Source organism: Nyctereutes procyonoides, unplaced genomic scaffold (assembly GCF_905146905.1).
Source record: "Nyctereutes procyonoides isolate TBG_1078 unplaced genomic scaffold, NYPRO_anot_genome, whole genome shotgun sequence".
Lineage (NCBI taxonomy): Eukaryota > Metazoa > Chordata > Mammalia > Carnivora > Canidae > Nyctereutes > Nyctereutes procyonoides.
The window spans coordinates 70,998,254-71,016,962 of NW_026575126.1; the positions used below are offsets into that span (position 1 = coordinate 70,998,254).

At 44.7% G+C, this 18,709-nt stretch overlaps 1 protein-coding gene across 6 annotated transcripts in view; it reads right to left on the reverse strand.

Annotated features, from left to right (window-relative positions):
* LOC129519243 (NADPH--cytochrome P450 reductase) overlaps window positions 1–18,709 on the reverse strand; it is a 67,292-nt gene that overhangs the window by 38,288 nt on the left and 10,295 nt on the right. The window contains exon 1 of one of the 6 annotated variants that reach the window (XM_055339612.1): window positions 11,670–11,693. The exons of the other annotated variants lie outside the window; for them this stretch is intronic. The gene's annotated coding sequence lies outside the window, so the exon portion shown is untranslated. Of the gene's footprint in view, window positions 1–11,669; window positions 11,694–18,709 lie in introns of those variants that run through there. 6 annotated transcript variants of the gene reach the window in all.

The window sequence follows — 18,709 nt, forward strand, 5'->3', positions numbered from 1 at the left end:
AACAATCCATATATATGTGGACCTATGCAGTTTAAACCCATGTTGTTCAAGGGTCAGCCATATTCTATTTTGTGAAACATTTTTCCAGTTGCTGGAGGGTCCTTGATAATGATATTTTCCTTGGCTGCCCAACAGTCCACTGATTTGCTGTACCATTACTTACTTAATTCCCTGTTCTTCATTCATTAAAATAGGCTTGATCACTTAAACACATATGGTCATGCGAGAAAAAGACAAGGAAAACACTTCCCACTGTGCAGTTCACGCTCTGGTCAAGGAAACACAGATAACACTGTAGTTAAATGTGAGGATTGCTGTAAAAACCAGTGTTTACATAGTGCTGTGGGGACAGAGAGGAAGAAACAGCCTGTCCCAGGGACATGGAGGAAGACACCAGGGCTCCCTGGGCTGTTGCCAATTTCCCACATTGCTGGCAACTCACAGCCTGGGGGCCCACCATAAGCAGGCACTGGGCCTAGTGCTTCAGGGGAACCCTTTCATGGCTCAGCTGGCCCAGAAGTTACTGTTACCTCTTTCTAGCCACTGAGGTCAGAGCTCCGATGGGTTTAAGTGGTTGGTACGAGGCCACACAGCCGGCAAGTAGTGGAGCCTGAATTAAAAATATGTGTCTGTTTTTCTGAGGTCCACTCTGATGTCTGCTCTAAATAGTAAGAAAAGCATCTGGAAACAGAAACCTTTCCTCTTTTGAAAAAAATCCTTCAATTCTTTTTTTTTTTTAATTTTTTTTAAATTTATTTATTTATGATAGTTACAGAGAGAGAGAGAGAGAGAGAGAGAGGCAAAGACATAGGCAGAGGGAGAAGCAGGCTCCATGCACCGGGAACCCGATATGGGATTCGATCCCGGGTCTCCAGGATCGCGCCCTGAGCCAAAGGCAGGCGCCAAACCGCTGCGCCACCCAGGGATCCCAAATCCTTCAATTCTTAAGAAGATTTGAATTTTTATAACTCTTGATACAAAACGTTGCTCTCACATACCATCAACCTCTAGCCAGACTGAGGAGTGAAGAAAAGACAAGACGGCATAAATTGCCAATACAGGGAAGCAGAGTGTGGAAAGCGTTAGATTCTGCACAGATTAAAAACATAACAAGGGAAATTTTGACCAACTTGACATCAACATTTAATAATTTCGATAATGTATCTACATTTTTCAGTAGACATACACCACCAGGGCTCAACCTAGAGAAACAGCTAAGAGGATTCAGATTAGCAGTTAAAACCTTCAATAAGAGGGAACTCCAGAAGCAGACGGCTTTACCGATAAAGTCTACCAAATATTTGAGGAAGACATTATACCAGTTCTCTACAAATTCTTTCAGAAAATAGAAGGCTGCCCTACTTGTTTTATGACACCTGTATTACCCTGATACCAAAACCAGACAAAGTACAAAAAAGGCTGTTGGCTAATACAGCTTTGGGGCAAGGGTCATGAGTGGGAGACAAGGAAAGCTACTGGCATGGCAGACAATGTGTAGAATCCTGCTCTGGGGTGGTAGCTGCAGAGAAGGTATTCATGCAAAAATTGCCCAAATTGTGCACTGAGGGTCTGTGCCCTTTACTGTATGTAAGCTATGCTGCAACATAAGTGTGTGTCCACAATACAAAAGCACATGTGCTCTGACCCCAGTGATGGAAAAATATGTACATGTATGCATAAAATGGTGTGTGAGGATTGTCACAGAAACAGTATCTCAGGGATGAGATTTTAATTTTTTCCCTCACTTCCTAACATATTATTTGCTTGGTTTTTAAAATAACAGTTGTGTGCTATTTACTCAATCAGAAGAATATCTGAAAGCTGTTTTCTCATGGAAAACGAATGCCCAGCTCTCGGGGTCCAGTGATTCTCTTCTTGGGCTGTACCTCTCACTGGGTCCAGGGGCACATTTGAGGCAGCACTGTTGGGAACGGCCCCAACCTGGATGCTTAGGTTTTTAATTCCAAACAACGGAATGCTATGCAGCAGTTAAAAAATAAGAAGTAGGTGGAGAAGCCTGGGTGGCTCAGTCAGTTAAGCAGCTGACTCTTGATTTCAGCTCAGATCATGATCCTGGGTATCCTGGGATAGAGCCCACGTCAGGCTCCACATTCAGTGGGGAGACTGCTTGAGATTCTCTCTCTCCTTCTGCCCCTCCCCCAACACTCATTCTCTCTCTCTCTCAAATGAATGAATAAATCTTTAAGAAAAAATAAGTAGGGGATCCCTGGGTGGCGCAGCGGTTTAGCGCCTGCCTTTGGCCCAGGGCGCGATCCTGGAGACCCGGGATCGAGTCCCACATCGGGCTCCCGGTGCATGGAGCCTGCTTCTCCCTCTGCCTGTGTCTCTGCCTCTCTCTCTCTCTGTGTGTGACTATCATAAATAAATAAAAATTAAAAAAAAAAGTTAAAAAAAAATTAAAAAAAAGAAAAAATAAGTAGGTGGAACTATAGTACTCTCACTGAAAGACTGCCAAAACATACTGAATTAAAAAAAGTTATATCCTCATGATGAGACCATTAATGAGATAAAAGAAAAAGTATATATTTCTCCAGGAAAGTGACCCATAGTGACTTCCTCTAGGGAGTGTCTGCAATTAGAGGGGGTTGGTGGGTGTCTAACGTGCCTTTGCTTCGTCTGTCCTTTCCTAACGAGACGGCTGGTATTCATGGTATTCACGTGTTACTTCGGAAACTAAAAATAAATACACAGAAGCTGGGTTTCTTACTGATGAAGAAGGGAGCCGCAAATGTGGATAAAGAGAAGGAAAGTGGCAGTGTGCAAGAGAATGGGAGGTGTGAATGCAGGTGGATGTGTGCATGTGTGGATTGTATCTCCTATCTCCCAGACCCTAGATTCTAACTAAACGCTGTTCTCCATTAAAAGGAACCAGGGCTCCTTGGAGGAATGGCAGACCCCAGAACTGGTACAGGAGAACCAGTGACTGAGCTTGGATCACCTTGCTGTGCCAATGAATAAAGTAGTACCCAAAGAATGACAGGGGATGATGTGTCAAAAGGAAACAGGGTCCTAGAAGAGGTTTCCACCGGCCAAATCTGGGACAGTCTCAGCACCGAGATAAATACCAGGGTAACAGATTATAACCATGAGAACAAACAGCACACAAATCAATACTGATATAAATATATAAATGGATACCCAGATGAATAAAAAAGGTTCTTCGTTATAGTAGAATACCAACTAATAAAATGAAAGACTTAGAAAACCACCAATTGGCAACCTCTATATTAATAACCATTTCAGGCAAGGATCATGAGTGCTAAATCTTGTGGGTCAAAGTTTGATGAGAAGTTCACCAATTACATAGGGAAAAACTGCCTCCCTCTACGGAGGGCAATCTGGGCTGACACCACCATAACCAAGTGATCAAAGGTAACGGCTCCAATACTGGGACAAAGTGACATTGCCCACCACCTGCTATGGCGCTCCAAAGGACACAGCACCATTTCCGTGCTATTCTGCCAAAAATATAGTCTGAATCTTATCATTGTTTATCAGCAGGACAAATCCATGCTGGGGGACATACTACAAAGTGATGGCCTGACTTTTTGGAAAATGTCAAGGGCAAATATTATACAAAAATAATGATCTGCTTTGGGGCATAGAAGAGTGGTTACAGTTACAGTTAAATGCAACCTTGGACCAGAGAAAAGAAAAAGGAAGAAAAGATTTCTTATAAAAGACACGAATGGAAAAATATGAATAAATTTCACATTCAGAAAAACAGTGGATCAGTGTGAATTTCCTGATAGGAATTACTGTACTTAAGAAAACATCCTTGAATTTTAGAAAACACTGAAGTACTTAGGGGTAAATGAGCACCCTACCTGTAACTTATTCTCAAGTAGATCAGGGGAAAAAGAGTATTTTTTAAAGATTTTATTTATTCATGAGAGACACAGAGAAGAGGTAGAGACATAGGCAGCAGCAGAAGCAGGCTTCCTGCAGGGAGTCTGATGCAGGACTCAATCTCAAGACCCCAGGATCATGACCTCAACCAAAGGCAGACACCCAACCACTGAGCCACCCAGGTATCACAGGGAAAAAAAAAATTTAAGTTTTATATATAGATAGATAGTTATATATATATAGTTATATATATATAGAGAGAGAGAGAGATAAACATGGTAAAGTGTTAATATTTGGGGAAACTGACTAGAGTATTTAAGAATTCATGGTTTTTGCCAATTTTTCTGTAAATCTGAAACTATTTCAAAATAAAACAGGTTAAAAATATACATGATCTGGGGTGCCTGGGCAGCTCAGTTGATTAAGTGTCCGACTTTGGCTCAGGTCATGACCTCATGATCCTGGGATCAAGCCCCTTACGCTGAGCATCAGGCTCCCTGCTCAGCAGGGAGTCTGCCTGTCCCTCTCCCTCTGCCTCTGCCTCTCCCCTTGTTTGTGCATGCACTCGCTCCCTCCCCCCCTCAAATAAATAAAATCTTTAAAACAAAATACATGATTGCTGAAAAAAAATGCTAAATTTAAAAACATGAAGTAAAAGAATGCAACCCAAATATGTACTAGTTGCTTTTTCCTTCTACCAGTTTTTTGTTGTTTTTTGTTTTGTTTTTTACAGATTTTAAGTAATCTCTACACCCCAAGTGGCGCTCAAACTCACAACCCTGAGATCAAGAGTTGCATGCTCCAGCAAATGAGCCAGTGAGGTGCCCCTGTTCTACCAGATTTTTAAAAAATATATACTTTATTCATTAATTCATGAGAGACACACAGAGAGATGCAGAGACATAGGCAGAGGGAAAAGCAGGCTCCCTGCAAGGAGCCTGATGTGGGACTCGATCCCAGATCCTGGGATCACACCCTGAGCTGGAGGCAGATGCTCAACCACTGAGGCACTCAGGGGTCCCTTCTACCAGATATATATATATATATATAAATTCGTTTTTACCATTATTGGTTTTATACTAAATATAATTTTGTTGCTTTTTTAATGTATGAAATTACAAACATTATAAATTCTCAAATGTTATCCTAGCCTATGAACATAAGAGGCACTTGCTGAATATTGTCCCTATTATAAACAATGCCATGATAATCATGATGCTTGACAGCCTTTCAAGACAAATCTTTGTGTACCTCAGATTACTTCCTTAGAATGGAGTTTCCAAAAATATCTTAGAAGTATTTCTGGATCAAAAGGAGTAAGTATTTTGAAGGCTGTTAAATTATTTTCCAAAAAGCAATTAATTTTCATCATTTTTCTGCAGCTCTCCCTCTTTGAGACCCCTTGCTGGCCTGGAGAAAAGGGAGTAACTTACAAAGCCCCGTGCTCACAAAAGCCTGGGAGGAAAACAAGTAGAAAACCAAGCCTCAGGGGCGCCTGGGGTGGTTCAGTCAGTTAAGTGTCTGCCTTTGGCTCAGGTCATGATCTTGAGGTCCTGGGATCAAGCCCCGCATCAGGCTCCCTGCTCAGAGGGGAGCCTGCTTCTCCCTTTCCCTCTGCTACTCTCCCCACTCTTGCACATGCACGTGCTCTGTCTCGCACTCAAATAAAATCTTAAAAAATCAAAACAAAAAACCAACCTTCAGTACCAGAATCAGTAAGCACTCCGGGGAGGCCATGATACCTGTGGCCAGAGGGAGAACAGAGAGAAGACACTGGAAAGATGGATGTGCAGACCAGACAGGCCTTCTCAACGATGGAAACCTTTCCCAGGAAATTAGACCCCCCAGTGGTAGAAAGTGGGAAAGGTGTGCGTGGGGAGGTGCTGGCCCAGGGTCCCTATCACACACCAAACCAAGGACCACAGCTTGGGAACATACTAGTTCCACTGCCGAGCACTCCATTCATCACCTGCTGCTTCTCAACCCCTGATCCCTTCCCGTTGGGAGACTGTCAGGGCAGAGCAATGGGTGACATGCGGAGGAAAGACTGGAGTCCTGGGGAAGCATATTTCAGTAATCATTTATACACCACTTGTATCTGGAAATAGGTATGTTTAAACTCCTTACGCCGAGGAGCCTGGGTGGCTCAGCGGTTTGGCGCCACCTTCGGCCCAGGATGTCATCCTGGGAGCCTGGGATCGAGTCCCATGTCGGGCTACTTGCAGGGAGCCTGCCCCATGTCAGGCTCCTTGCAAGGAGCCCGCTTCTCCCTCTGCCTGTGTCTCTGCCTCTCTCTCTCTCTGTGTCTTCCATGAATAAATAAATAAAATCTTTAAAAATAAAAATAAACTCCTTACGTCATGACATCACACACACACTAAGCTCCAAGACTCTGAGCTCCAGTTTCTTCCTTTATAAAATGGAGATATTAATTACTACCTGCCTCACAGGGGCTGTTGGCAGAAGTATGGAAGACAAAGATGTGTGCAGGGTGAATCCTACATAACAAAGACGAGAACTACTGTTCTGTTTTGTGCCTAGTGTACTAGGATGTGCTCTAACTATGAGAATTTAGATTGATGGGAGAATACTTCAACTCTGCCTCTCCGGAAGCCAGTCGAGGTGACTTCCAGAAGCTCTTCGATTTCCTTAACAGTTCAGAGAATATGATCTTGAGAAACCCAAAAGCTCTGGAGAAACCCAACTTTTACTGAGGGGAGAGTAAGGTTTGGGTTCTGAGGTCGAGAACTCCCAGAATGTGTCCAATTCTGCCTTTTACCTATCAGAGGGCTTGCCCAGAGATTTGCCTCCAGCTGGGCTGGAACTGGAGGGACCAGCTCCCCGCCCTCAACCGTTGTCCATGGGGCCAATAGGAGCAGGGCGAGTTCCCGTGCAACGTCTTTCAATCATCTTGACCAGCTCACCTTGATGTCCAACAGGAAAGCCTGAATTTATGCGTAGGCCTAGTCACTTGATAGCTGATACAGTACAAGTCTCTCTAACTAAAGAGGCAGAGGGCAGAGAGAGGACAAAGGCCCCAGAGGCTACTAGATGGGGGGCAGAAGACAATGCCTGGTTAAGGGCAGGCACAGGAGAGCCCGGAGTGTCTGCAGTCACTCTAGAAGGTTCTGCAATAGCAGAACCTTCTTTTTTTTTTTTTTTTTTTATTCAACAAAGTGTGTATTAAACCATTTTTTGAAAACTGGTTAAAATTAAGGCACTCTGAGCTTCACGGTTTCTTTGAGGTTATAATATATCAGCTGCTCTTAGGGCTATTTCAGAAAAAAGCGTGGGGACCGAGACAGCCCTCCAGGTCCCTGGCATGGGCTCAGTACCCCAGAAGGGATCAGATACACAGTGTGGAGGTCGGGAGCTCAGCAACCTACACTCAAGGCAGGAGTGATCTTACACGGCGGGACTGTATGGCCTCACAGGCTAGGACTCTGCACTCCTGCCAAGTCCAGTGCCCCTCCAGCCCAGTTCTTTTATCATCAGTAGGCAAGGTTAGCTCAGTCTTTGCAAACTTCCACCAGCCAGAATGGAAAACGATGGCACCTTTATCCCACTTCACTTGTTTTCTGGTGTGGAGAACAGCCTGCACTTACTTTAGGAGGAAGACAAAACAAAACCCTACCTACCTTTTACGTATTCCTCCGCAATGTAGTATTAAGTCCACATTTCAAAAGCCCCTCATTCCAGGATCCCTTAAAGAAAGAGAATAACTCTTTCTGCCTCATCATCATCTACTAACTCCGGGATTCCTATAGTTCAGTCAGAGCAAAGGAAACCATGGTTCCTTTCCAAAAGTAGTATTTGAGCTTCTACTAAAATCACGACTTTTCTAGCCAGAGGTGGTTTCACAGAGAAGGGATTGTAACATTGAGGGGGAGCAAAACAGCTCCAGCCTCTTCTCTGATTTCTCTCTAGTCCACTAGATTATGAAAAAGTGGGATCCCTGGGTGGCGCAGCGGTTTAGCGCCTGCCTTTGGCCCGGGGCGCGATCCTGGAGGCCCGGGATCGAATCCCACATCGGGCTCCCGGTGCATGGAGCCTGCTTCTCCATCTATGTCTCTGCCTCTCTCTCTCTCTCTCTCTCTCTCTCTCTGTGGCTATCATAAATAAATAAACAATTAATTAAAAAAAAAAGAAAGAAAAAGTATGAGTAGCAAAACGGGCAGAGGGACATAATGAAAAGGGTGTGGGACTTGGCAGGAGTTCAAAGAATCAAATTTGGGTGTTGGCTTTCCTACCATCTGAGTAAATCATTTCCCCTCTCTGAGGGGAATAAGGCCAAGACATCCTTGTTGGCTTTTGCATAAATGACGCTTGTGGAAACGTTCTGCAAAGTATCACAGAAACACTGCTGGTTGAGGACACTGAAGACAACAAAGGTAAAACTTCCTTGAGGTGAAACACTCCACTCATACTAAAGAGTGGCTCTTCCACATCCATCAAGTATGCTCTGTGCCCAGCACCATGCCAGCTGAATGAACAAAGACAAACTAAGTCAGGAATGTTCTGTTACTTCCTTGCCAGAATGAATGGTACAATTCATGGTTGGGTGAGGCTGGTATAAGCCAAAGTGGTTGGGTGGGGGGCTTCTTGACAAAGGCAGGCACAAAATATGGCAAGTGATAGAGAGGTGGGGGTGGGGGAGGGAAGCATCCAGAAGGGCCTAAAGGGAAAGTGGGCTCACAGCTTTAGGATTAAAAAAAAAAAAAAAAAAAGCCAGTTCAAAATTGCTCTGCCACTTATAGTTCTAGGACTTTGGGCAAATCTCAACTTCCCTTGGCCACTTTCCTATTTCAAGTGGAATACTACTACCACCATGGAAGCCTCCAACAAGGCTACAGAGAATAACATGAGGGAAAATGCACAGGGCACATGGCAGACATGCAAAGAAAGGATGGTGAGTTACCGTCTCTTCCATTCCTCTTTTCTGGGCAGATCACGGTGAAAATCAGCACTGCCACCGAGCACCCACATCTTGGTTTCTAAAGACCATTTTCCAATAAAAGGAAGCAGGGCTTCTGAAAGAACTAGCTGGTTCAAGGGCCAGTGCATGGAAAACAAAAGATGAGTTTGGAACATTGCACAGCATTGTAAATTAAGGAAAAGCTCAAGGAAACACTGAACCAGTAGACATCCCAAAGTCCTGATGGCTGAAGCTAGAACAATTTAAGTGCCCAAATAAATAATGTTCTTGGATTGGTGGGGGTGGGAGGGGTGGGGTGTCATTCATCTCTAAGGTTCTTTATTTTCTATTGTGGCAAAATACACACAGTATAAAATTTGCCATCTTCAAGTGTACACAGTACAGTGGAATTAAGTACATTCAAAATGTTGTATGACCATCACCACCATCTAGTTATAGAAGACTGTTATCACCCCAAAGGAAACACAGTACCCAGGAAGCAATCAATCCCCATTGCCCAGCCCCCCGGCAACCTCTAATCTACTGTCTGTGAATTTGCTTACTACAAACATTTCACATGAATAGAATCATATTATCAGCAGGTCCATTGTGACTGGCTTCTTTCATGTGTTCAAGGTTCACCATGTTGTAGGTGTCAGCCATTCATTCTTGTTTAGGGCTGAATACTATTCCAAGGTAAGGATCTATCACACTTATCCATTCATTAGGTGATGGAATTTGGGTTGTTTTCACTTTTTGGCTATCACAAATAGTGCTGCTACATTCACATACAAGCAATGGTTTGAGGGCCTGTTCTCAATTCTCTCGGCATATAACTGGAGGTGGAACTGCTGGGTCACATGGACATGCTATGCTTAATGCACGGAGGAATTGCCACACTGTTTTACCCAGTGAATACACCACTTTACATTCCCATCAGCAATATTCAAGGGTTCCAATTTCTCCATGTTCCCACCAGCATCAGTTATTTTCTGGTTTAGTTTTTGTTTTAAATAGACACACTAGTGGGTGTGAAGTAGTATCTCATTGTGCTTTAGATTTGCCTTAATGACTAACGATGTTAAGAATCTTTTCATGTGCTTGTGGCTATTTGTGTATCTTCTTCGGAAAAATATCTATTCAGGTCCTTTGTTCATTTTTCAGTTGGGTTGTTTTGCTGTTGTTGAGTTATGAGTGTTCTTTACATATGCTAGATATGTGACGTTTATCAGATATTTAATTTGCAACTACTTCTTCCTATTATGTAAGTTGCCTTTTCACTTTCTTGATAGGGTCCTTGCATCAAAGTTTTTAATTTTTATGAAGTTCATGTCTCAGCTCAGGCTGCTATAACAAATATCCTTGACTGGGTAGCTTAAACAAAAAGCATTTATTTCTCACAGTTTTAGAGGCTGAGGTGTCCAGGTCAAGGCATCAGTAGATCCAGTGTCTGGTGAAAGTCTGCTGCCTGGCTTATAGATAGCTTCTTTCTCATATTCATAATGACAGAAAGCAGAAAGAGGAAGTAAGCCCTCTTGTCATTAAAAAAAAATTATCTATTTATTTTTAGAGAGTGTGTGCACATAAGCAGGGGGAGGCGGGAGGGAAAGAAAGAATCCTCAAGCACACTGAGCGTACTCCCACTGAGTAGGGAGCCCCATATGGGCTCAATCCCAGGACCCTGAAATCATGATCTCAGCCGAAACCAACAGTTGACTGCTTAATCAACTGTGCCACTAATCCCATTCAAGAGAGTTCCACCCTCATAACCTAATTACCTCCCCAAAGCCCCACTTAATACCATCACATTAGGAGTTAAGATTTCAACATAGGAGTATTAGGGGCACACAAACATTCAGTTCAAAAACAGTCCAACTCATCTGTTTTGTCTTTTTGTTACTTATGTCCTATCTGAGAAACTACTGCCAAATCCAAGGTCATTAAGATTCACCTCTGTTTTCTCCTAACAGTTTTATAGTTTTATCTCTGCCATTTGTTTAGGTCTTTGATTCACCTTGATTTTTGTATAGGATGTAAAGTAAGATAAGGAGTCTAGCTTCACTCTTGTTGCATGTGGATATCCAGTTGTCTCAGCACCGTTTGGTGAAAATACCAATTTCCTTTATTGAATGGCCTTGGTACTCTTGTCAAAAATCACTTAGCCATATATATATGAATTAAATTTTGGATTTCAATTCTATTCCATTGGCCTCCAGATCTAGCCTTATAATAGTACCACAGTGCCTTAATTACTGTAGCTTCCTGGTAGGTTTTGAAATTAGGAAGTATGAGTCTTTCCATTTTGTTCTTCATTCTCAAGACTGCTTGGCTCTTTGAAGTTCCTCGCAATTCCACAGGAATTTTAGGACCAGCTTCTCCATTTCTGCATGAAAAGTCACTGGGAGTTTGACAGAGATCGTACTGAATCTGTATTCTGCTTCAGGGGGGAGGTGGTGGTGGTGATGCCATTTTAAAGATATTAAGACTTCCAGTCCATGAACACAAAATATCTTTCCATTTATTTAAGTCTTTTCTATTTTCTTCCAGCAGCGTTTTGTAGTTTCTAGTGGAAAAGTCTTCCACTTCCTAGTTTAAATTTATTCCCAAGTATTTTGTTCTTTTTCATGCTATTATAAATGGGTTTGTTTTCTTAATTTTTCCACTTTGGACTGTTCACCATGAGTGGAGTACTGGCTTTTGAACAGTAGAATAAATAAATATATGCAACTCTATACTGATATAAATAACCAAATAAAGAAATAGGAGAACAAGCACAGCTCTTTCTCCCAGCAGAATTCCATCAAATAAATGTAGGAGGAGAGAAGGAAATAGGGAATTACCATTAGACAGTTGTGCAGTAAGAATTACTGCAGGTGAGACTTACCAGTGGATGTGCTAAAATTAGCAGACAAAAGTCCCAGAAGAAACAGGATTTGCAGTCTCAAAGTTCTCTCTCCCAATATACTCATTAACTACAAAGGGGGGTAAAAACAGTAATTTTGCACAGGAGAAACCCTGCAGACACCAACCCAACCAAGAGATCAAGGTGATGTCACTAGTAATGAACCCCTTGAGTCAGTGTACTCAGAAGGCCACAGCACCATTTTGGTGGTTTTGTTGTCACAGATGTATAACCTCCCTCCAGACACAAGAAAACATCAGTCAAACCCCAACTGGGGTACATTCTATAAGATAACGAGGTTGGGACAGGCGAAGGGACTGTTACAGATGGGAAGAGACTAAGGAGCAGGACAATTAAGTCCAAGGCAGGATCTTGGACAGGACCCTAGGACAGAAGTAAGATATTAGAGAAAAAACAACTAGTAAATTTCTAATAAGGGATGTTGTTTAGTTCAGGGGTTGGCAAATTATTATGGTCAAGCATTGACCCAGGCCACTATTTTTGAAAATAGTTTTATTAGACTACAGCACTCTCATTCATTTACAGATGACCTACGACTGCTTTCTTCCTAAAACACCAGTCAGGGAGTTGAGACAGATCTTACAACCCAAGATTTACTTTCTGGTTCTTTACAAAAAAAGTTTGCCTGAAAAAAAAAAAAAGTTTGCCTGGGGGCACCTGGGTGGCTGAATCAGTTGAGCATCTGCCTTTGGCTCAGGTTATGATCCCAGAGTTCTGGGATCAAGCCTCCCCACATCCAGGCTCCCTGCTCAGTGGAGCACCTGCTTCTGCCCCTCCCCCTGCTCCTTTTCTCTCTGTCTTGCTCACTCTCTCTCTGTCAAATAGATTTTCAAAAATCTTAAAAAAAAAAAAAAAAGGTTTGCCTGCCCTTGGTTAATAATACCATACCAATATTAATTTTCTATTCTTGGTATTATATTGTATTATAATTTTACACGAAGGGAAGCCAGGTGAAAAATCAAAGGAAACTCGTTTTGTACCATTTTGGCAACTTCTCTGTAAGTCAAAAATTGGCTAAAAATAAAAAGTTTGAAACAATAAGCCAGCGGCATCCTTACCACGAGGCCTTCCCGTCAGCTTCCCTAGACACATCTTACATGCTGCTGCTTTTCTGCTTCGTTGTTCTTCCTCCTAAGAATGTTCTTCCCTTTTCTGTCTGTAGCCACCAAAGCTGTGTCTTCAAGGATGAACTCATGTGCCACTTCCTTCATAAAGTCTGCCCAGGCTCCTTCCTATGAGTGCTCGGTGACAGGAGGAAGGAGCACCTGCCTTGTGGGCAAGTTCGTTCCTTCCATATCTACTCCTCTCACCGGATGAACAACTGAGGGTCAAGAGTGATGGCTTAGGGTCGTCTGGGTGGCTCAGCTGCTTAAGTTTCTGCTTTCATCTCAGGTCACAATCCTGGGGGTGGCCCAACTCCTGGCTCACCATGGTCCCAGTTAGTTCCCATGCTGGGTCACCCTAGGTTTGGCCAGCAGTAGGCTGTGCCATTCAGCAAAATCTGAGTTTGCTAGGGCAGTGAGGACCAAGTAGCCATAGAAGGCTGCTCTGGGCAATAGCTCCACATACAGAGCAGGTCTCAGACAGTTGGGCCTTCTTTTTGTTCACCAAGCAGCTTCACAACCTAACATTCTCCCTACAAGCTGACAGAAAGCCAGGGTTCTGATGGCAGACTGTGATGGAGATGTGGACCGATGTCTGGCCAGACTGCCCTAAGATCAAATGTAAACTGAGGTAATTTCCATGATCTGTGTCTATGGACTGAGGCCATGCTTTTAAATCACAAGATTTGGGGAGCAGGGTTATTAAAAACTCACAACAACATGAGCAAGTGAGTAAAACCTCATGGTGACAGAGGACCATCCTGTGGTGTCTATAAAAGCACCCATAATGATCAGACCATTGACAAGACTGTCCACCAGTACTAAACCATTAACTAATAACAGTTTCTTATTGCCCCAACCAAATTCTCTTAGAGGAGGAAAACAAAATCCTCTGGTGTTGGCCTGATGTTACAACTGTGCTGTCACCTGGGATTCCAGGTCATGCACGATGCTCCCAAGGCTGACAGTTTAATCCTCCTTCTGAAAGATGTTGCCAGGACAGCTGCTGCATACTTGGCCACAGCAAGCTGTCCCAAAATGGGTCGTGAAAGCTGCTGCTTCCACTGCACCTGCTGTGACTTCCTGCTAGTAAAGACCACACCATATCACCCAGCATACCTGGAGGAGGGGCAAGGAGCACAATTTTCCAGGCCACTGCACTGGGAAAAGGTGTCTTCCTCTGATACCCACACACAACCCGAGGAGCTTACTGCCTAAAGTTACACAATTTCTGGTGAAGGCCAGGTGATACTCAGCTCTTGGCTCCCATACGGGGACTCAGCGGTGCAAGCACCTTTTTCCTTGGGACTCTACGACCACAATGTAGAAATTCTAGGTTGCTGTGATGTGAAGACAACAAGGGGGATCAGCCCCAGCTCTTAAATGCTTAAGGCAGGAAGTGACACATATTACCCCTCTCAAGAAGGCTAAGGAATGTGGGGAAGCTCAAAAACACACAGTGAACTGTGAACCTGTCTGACACAGGTATGCACAACCCGCCTGAGGGGACAGGCAGCCAGTGGTAGAACCAGTGGGAGTCCAGCTGCTCAAAGACTCATGGCCTATTTTTTTTTTTTTGAAAGATTTATCTATTTGAGAGCCAGAGAGACAGAGAGCGGAGGGTACAAGTGGGGGAGGGGAGGGCAGAGGGAGAGAATCCTGAGCAGACTCCCCACATCGTGTGGAGTCTAATGCAGGGCTTGATCCCAGGACCTTGAGATCACGACTTGAGCTAAAACCAAGAGTTGGATGCTCAACGGACTGAGCCAGCCAGGCACCCCAAAGACGTGTGGCCTATTAACTGGATTTTTAAAAATGGAGATCTAATTCACGTACCACAAAATTCATCATTCTAGTACACGTGCTGCCAAAGTGAGCACTAAAACTCATCACTTTATAGAGTGTACAACTCAGTGGCTCTCAATATACTCACCCATTGTGCAATCGTCACTACTATTTAATTCATGAACATTTCCGTTACCCCCAAAGAAAACCTCATACATGTCATCAGTCACTCCGCATTCCTGATTTGTCTTCCCCTCTTTCCTTGGACATCGGGACAAACTCCCAGCACCTCAAGCAGCCACACATTATCCTTAACCATAGGCCCCCAGCACCATCACTATTTGCCTCATCTATTTATTTCTAAACACTGTGATAACTAACACGTACTAAGCACGTGTAATACATTCTGCCATTTTATTTCATCCTTGCAACGACCCTCTGGGGTACAGCAGCTGTAATTACCACAGAGGTTATAGTACCTTGTCCAAAGGCAGGGAACGGACAGCAGTAGAGTCAGGATTCAAACCCAGACCAGCTGGCATCAGAGCCACTCTCTCCTTCACTTCTTTGCCCTCCAAAACCTTTTGGGAACAGGGCAAAGTTATGCAGCAGAAGTTGCTTCACTGAATGACCTGGGATGCATTTTGCAGTTAACATCCCAGCCGTACCATCAGGTGACAGCATTGCTCAAATTAAACCACACCTGGAGGCAAGGAAGAGGTTGGTGTCAGGCTGGAACTGCTTCACATCTCTGCACACCTAGTGCCAAGAGGCCTGGTGTAACATGGTACACAGTAGACAGCTGCTGAACGGCTGAATCAACAGCATGTCGTGGGCCAGAGTCCTCCCTCCCCACCCAAAGGCACAGCCTGCTGGCCCTTCCCTGGGAGCACTAGAACGGAATCAGTGCTGCCTTCTGACACCTCTTGGCTCTGCTATGGTCACTAACTAAGGGGCAAGAAGCCAACCCAGGCCTTTTAACTTTCACAGCAAAATGGCAAGACGCTGCATGTGGGATGTGCTAAGAACCTCGGGATCCCCACTTTGGCCTGCCTGCCTCCCACCTCTGGCAGAGGGACTCTCCCCACTCCCTCTCCCAGATTCTCCTGCTTCCCCCTGCTGCCAGAATGCACCACACTGGGTCTTCTCGTGCTCCCATCCCCCAAAGGTCTGCCCTTGCAGTATTATAATGGAGACCCAAGCTTTCTGCCCTTACCCAAGTGGGTCCCAGAAAGGGCTCCCTGGGGGCCATGCTCCTCTGTTCTATGGAACATTCTGTCTGCCTGGGGCCTGAGCCACCATCATCCTGTTGGTTCACACACAAGCGCAGTCCCAGCACCTCTACAAGGGCCTGGTACTCACAGGTGGTCTACAAACACCTGTTGGGTGTGGAAGCTGCTACCTACTGCCTTATTCAACGGGCCAGATGAAGGCCCAGAGAAAAGTGCTTCTCATGCTAAACTGACCGACTTCCTTTTTCTAATAGTGCTTGTTTTTTTTTTTTTTTAAGATTTTATTTATTTATTCATAGAGACACACAGAGAGAGGCAGAGACACAGGCAGAGGGAGAAGCAGGCTCCACGCAGGGAGCCCAACATGGGACTCGATCCCAGGTCCTCAGGATCACACCCCGGGCTGCAGGCAGCGCCAAACCGCTGCACCACCGGGGCTGTCCCCAATAATGCTTGTTGTTCAAACCCATCCTTCTTTGGCTTGCCTTCTAGGAAGCTGTGAGCTGAGTTTTGTGGTTAATCCAACAGCTTCTCTTGACTGTCTTTCCATATGATTACCTGCCTCCCAGGGTCCTCTCAATTACTAGGCTCTCCGCTTTCTAAGCTGTTTCCTTGGCTTGAGGTTTGGCTGAGGAGAATGTTGGCCTTGAAATTCAACTACCTTAAAACCCAGTTGAACCATGAAAGAACATGGGTCTGGTAGGCAGGCAGACCTTGGTTCCAACCCCAGATATGCTGCCTCCACATGACGGGACCCTAGGCACGTTATCAATCAGCTGTAGGCCCCTCACTGACCGTCCTCACGGTGTTATGATGATTGCATGAGACGTAAAATACCCAGCACAAGACCTGACATATGACACCCAAAAGTTACACTAGAACTCTCTTATTTATTTCAGTAGAATTTAAAAAATAAACACATGGATTCATGTTTTGGGCATCCAGGTAGTGATCTAGAAATATCTAGAGAGACTTAGAATACTATGGGGGGGGGCACACAACCCAAGTTCCTTCTCTCTTTCAATTATAATATGATTACTGAGTCATTGAATAAACTAGTACCTGCAGGAGGAACTTGGAACATGCCTACCTTATACCTGGCATGGTACCACACACTGGCTTACTCCTGTGGCAACGATGCAGAGGTTCCCTGTTCCCACTGAATTCACATTCTGTTCCAACCATACTGCCATTAGGGAGAGGGAGGATTAGGCTCCTCCTATTACGAGCCACTTCCATACCCTTGGTGAAGGGTAGATGGAGGAGGAAGGGAAAAACTGCAAACAATAGGACAGTGACAGCCACTAGGTATCTTTGAGCAAAGGAAGGGTGATACCAGCAGGGCTTGGAGATCAATCTTGCGTGGACAGATCTTGAGAAGCAGTGGGGAAGAGTGGTAAGGAATTCCGGACTGGGGGTGGCAATTAGGGACCAGTGCAGGCAGGAAATGAAGGGGCTGCAATAAGACCACAGCAGGGGGAGGAGGAGGGAGGGAGAGAGAGAGAGAGACAGAGAGAGAGTCAAAGCTAAAAGCAGACCAGACTGCATGGTGGTGGAAACCCAGAATAAGAAGGCGGCAGAGGCCAACTGGTCTTTAGAGCTTCAGGGACCAGGAAGCCGCTTAAGTCATGAACAGGGAGAGACCTTACAGGTGGGGTGGGGTGGGGGGAGGAGTTCAGGTGGGATGGGCTTTTTCATCCTTGTTGCCATGCTGGGCAACCTTTTAGAGTTTGCAAATCTCATTACATAAAGGATGTACCCGACCTGTACACGTGACACTGTTTGGTTTCTTAAACAATTACAAAGGTTCTGAAACCCTTAACCGAAACCAACAAACGCTCTCCTTCACTGGACCACAAATCCCTGATGGAAAAACTTGTTGATGCCTGGAATGTGTCCCAATCCAAACCCCACCCCTAGAGGAAGCTGGGCACAATTGGTTGATACGGTCTCCCGTGTATTCAAGAACCACCATCCCTGTTTGCAGTGTTGAAAACCGAACCCCAGGTGACCTACAGTTAGAGTCAACACCTGTGGGTTTAGAGGTGAGCACAAGTTCATGTGTTCCTACCCAGCCCTCAAACCTTTGTACAGACCCAGCCTAACCAGTGCAACGATGATGTGTGCTTGCGAGGATCGAAGTATCACAAGGTCACAGTGCTGTTATGTGAGCCCCAAAGGAACAGGTCATGTGGAAGGCTGAGCTTGGCAAACGTGAAGGGCCGGGGGCGGGGGCAAAGGAAAAGGCACTGGAGATAAAACGAGGGGAGATAAAAGAAAATGACTAAACATAATTCATAAATTTCACCCAAAGCGAATTACGTAAGTCCCACGTCAGAGGGCACCCTCCACAGAGTCCACCTTTCTCTGGGAGTACAACCGGCTGGCTATATGAAAGCCAACTTTCTCCGTCTTATTCTCCTACCATAGGATCTTGTAAAGAATCCAATTCTCTGAGAAACCGTTCGTGGCTGATGACACCACTGTCTGGCCCATCATTATCTTCCAGTTTAGCCTTGAAACTGATTAGTTCCTGGTAGGCCCATGTCTGATTCTCTCAGCTGTGTCTAGATGCTGTGCAAAGATCAAAATGCCTCCCCCTCCAGCACCCCAACTAAAAGAGATTCCCCGCCACTACCAAAGTCACCTTTTTATAAGTGAAACAAGACCCCACTTCAGCAGCTTTCTCCACAAGACACCCAGAAGGAGGACTAGGTCCCCAGATGCTTTGTTCATGACATACTCCAGTTTTAACCAAGCTGCCACATCTACCAGCATCAGGTATGACAGGCTGATGAATTTGGCTCCAGTGGACCCAACCAACAGGAACCACCAGCCTTCTAAAAGCCATGGGACAACTGAGTCCGCCACCTACACACAC